Source organism: Mustelus asterias, chromosome 2, assembly GCF_964213995.1.
Source record: "Mustelus asterias chromosome 2, sMusAst1.hap1.1, whole genome shotgun sequence".
NCBI lineage: Eukaryota > Metazoa > Chordata > Chondrichthyes > Carcharhiniformes > Triakidae > Mustelus > Mustelus asterias.
This window is the reverse complement of record NC_135802.1, coordinates 102051769-102055639: the sequence shown is the minus strand read 5'-3', so window position 1 is coordinate 102055639 and position 3871 is coordinate 102051769.

The following is a 3871-nucleotide window of genomic DNA, read 5'->3' as shown; positions in this document are numbered from 1 at the left end:
TAAAACATATCTAAAGATAACCTTTTACCAAATTTTGTAGATAAATAATGGCATGTACTGTTAAAGAAAATTTTGTTCCTGGGATATGAGAAACACTGACAATAATCAATCACATAGTACATGATTGGAGTCACAAGACTGAATAGGGGTGTCAGATTTACTTCTCTGAAGGATGTTAGTGAACCATTTAGGCTTCTATGATAATCTGGCAGGTTTTATAGTAATTTTCTGGTGCTAACCAGTTACTGGACTTTAGGTTGCTGGCCTGGTATCGTAACCATTAGCTTTCTGTATCTCTTAGGTGCCCTTTTGAAGCCTTGTTGATGTAATAAAAGCACATAATATTAAAAGAAAGTGACCATAAGGACAGCAAATTAGTTCAAGGTCAGGTTCATGAATGTTTTTCAGACTGGGGGTTTTAACAGCAGAATCCCCAGGGATTGATTCTCCAGGGAGGAACTATTGTTCCTCTCAATACATACACATACAAGAGTTGGACAAGGGGATTGGTGGCACAATATGTTGCCACATATTAATCAATTGATTCAGCCGGAAGCGAGTGTGTCACCCAATCAGAGGGCTCGGGACTGGCGAGGAGGTGGAAGGAGTCTTCTGACTGCAATGATGAAAGGCAGATGAATCTTGCAGAATAGAACAGAAAGGCAGCGGCATCATGGAGCTAATGTATGGTCAAACAACCAATAAGGAGGCAGATGAAGAGCTCTGTTTCAATCACTCTATTTTTCTATTACTTTGAATCATTATTCACCCAAAACAATGTCCAACTGCATTGTTCCCATCAGTTAATCACTAAGCTCCGGCTCGTTTGGACCTCAAGATGTCTTGCTTGGAAAATTCCCTTCTCACCCTCCCTGGACGGTTAACAAGCTGCTCGAGGAGCTTAATGGGCAGTTAGCTGGAGGCAAGAGAGCTCCTGGCTCCTTTGCACCCTCCACTTTGGAAATAGCGTCAGAGAGCATAGTTTTCAATGTGTGCCAACACTCATTCTCGCCCCAGGGAAATTAAATATTTAGCCCAAAATTTCTAGAAGGGGACCTTGTACAAAAGAAAATAAGTAATGCTAAATCTATATTAATCATTGATTATGTCATATTTAGAAGATTGAGTCCTGTTTTTGGTGCTTTACTTAGAAAGGATATCAATGCCATGAAGAGAGGCAGAGAGATTGATACAAAGTTAATTATACCAAACATGACAAGCATTAGCTTATGAGTAGAGGTTAGAGATGTTGCTTGTTTCACTGATGTTCACATAGTTGAGGAATTTTACTAGAGGGCATAAATTTGAGACTATTACCAGATAAAATGAAGGAATAATTTTTATTAAATGAATCTCAAAGCAGCACATGGGTACAGCAAGCAGTTAGGAAGGCAAATAGAATAAATACAGAAAATGCTGGAAAAACTCAGCAGATCTGGCAGCACGAAGTGGAAAGTGAAACTGAATTAATGCTTACTCCAATATGACACTTCTTCAGAACTTGAGAGGTAGAACATGATGGGTTTCATGCTGCTGAAAAAGGAGGAAGGATCAGGTGGAACATGAATGTCAGGGATGGGTTTGAGAGCAGGGTGGGGCACATTAAATACCAAAGATGTAATGAAATAAAAGGCAAACGGAGTGGTAACGGTTATAGTAAAGAAACAAAGCAAAAATCCAAAGTAGGAGTTAATAGCAGAATAAAGGTCAACTTTAGCTGAAGGCAAAAACACGATACAAACTGACAATTAGCAAAATAAAAATAAAAATGGAGGACAGGGTTAATGATCTGAAGTTGTTGAACTCAATGATGAGTCCAGAAAGTGGTAAAGTTCCCACTCAGAAATTTGAGGTGCTGACCCTCTAGCTCGCTTTGGGCTTCACTGGAAAGTTGTAGCAGGCAGACAACAGAAATGTGAGCATAAAAGCAAAATGGTGAATTGAGGTGGGAAGTGACTGGAAGGTTGGGGTCATGCTTGTGGACTGAGCATAAGTGTTCCACAAAATGGTCAACTAGTCTACGTTTGGTCTCCCCAGTGTGGAGGAGAATGCATAGAGAGCAGTGAATGCAGGAGACTAAATTGAAAGAAGTAGAATTAAATCATCTGAAAGGAGCATTTAGGTCCTTGGACAGGGAGGAGAGTGGAGTTAAAGGGACAGTGTTACATTTTCTGTGATTGTATTGCAAAGTACCATGGGAAGGGAATGAAGCATTCGGGGTGATAGAGGAGTGTGCCATGGAGGGAATGGACCCTTCAGAATTGTGATAGGGAGGGTGAGGAAGATGTGTTTGGTGGTGGCATCATACCGGTGATGGAAATGAAGGAGGCTGATTTTGAATACAGAGGCTGGTGCACACTTTCTCACATCCTGTTTCCTCTAAGGACTCCATCCCATTCTCCTGTTGCATCTGGTCTGATGATACTACTTTCCATAATGGCGCTTCTGACACGCCTTCCTCTTTCCTTAACTGAGGATTCCCCCACTGTGGTTGACAGGGCCCTCAACCATGTCTGACCCATTTCCCACAGTTCTGCCCTCACCCTTTCCCCTTCCTCCCAGAATCAAAAAAGGACTCCCACTCCTGATATTGATTGGGAGTGGCACAGTGGTTAGCACTGCTGCCTCACAGTACCAGGGACCCGAGTTCAATTCTGGCCTCGGGTCACTGTGTGGAGTTTGCACATTTTCCCTGTGTCTGTGTGGGTTTCCTCCCACAGTCCAAAGATGTGCTGGTTAGGTTGATTGGCCGTGCTAAATTGACCCTAGTGTCTGAGGGATTAGGAGGGTAAATGTGTGGGGTTACGGGAATAGAGCCTGGGTGGGATTGTAGTCAGTGCAGACTTGATGGGCCGAATGACCTCCTTCTGCACTGTAGGGATTCTATGACTCTGTGCACCATTGCCAAGGTATGGTATTCCCCAACAATACCACTGATAGCGTCCTTTGGACTGAAGGAAGCATTAAGTTATCATCAAATGCAATTGCATAAGCAAGAACACAACTGCATGAAGGCTGGAACTCTGTTAATAGAGTATGTACCATAGATAGAAAGCTTTAATTAATTCACTTAATGAATAAAGTAACATCCACCCTGAATTGCCTAGATAACCATGAGGCATCAAGGAGATTGGAGACTGGGCAGAATTCTTAAAAAGGTAAAACTTTTGGGAAATTTTGGAAACAAGAGATGGAATTTAATGTAGCCAATGAGGCGCTGGACAGTCAATGAGAGTCCTCGGCTCTTTTTGGGAAAGCTTGCCACATTAAGTGCCAATCAGACATTTAACTGGCCAGTGGTCAGCTCTCCTGGAATCAGGGACCCTGTGGCAGGTCCCACTCACTGACAGCCACCAGACAATCGTAGGCCATCAGCTTTTCACTGCCCTGCAGTACCACTGGAGAGGTGGTGCCCACTGACAGCAATACATCTACCCAAGGCTCAGGATCACCAAGGGCCCCAGGCCGTATGTAAGTGATGGCAGGTTGGGGGGTGCATGGTGGGGGTTGCGAGCATGAGGGGACTTGACAATAAGAGTGGAGGAAGGGGGGTTGGCTCTCAGCAGGCCCCACCTCTTCATGACAGGTCCCTCAATAACAATTGGATGACGGACCACTGCCCTAGAAGCCAACAGACTACACCAACAAGATTTTCTTTTTGAGCTTCCCACATGACGAGTCCCTGCCCACTGTGGGATAAATATCAGTGATGGTGGGATGAGGCCTTAAGTGGGTCCTCAATTGGTGGCATGGCAGAGGTGAGAAGATGGTGGGGCTCTTATGTGCTTAAATGCACCTGTCACCAAACCTACCATGGAGAATGGCAATAAATTGCGCTCAAGGAATCAAGGAAATTTAATGAAACTGTCCT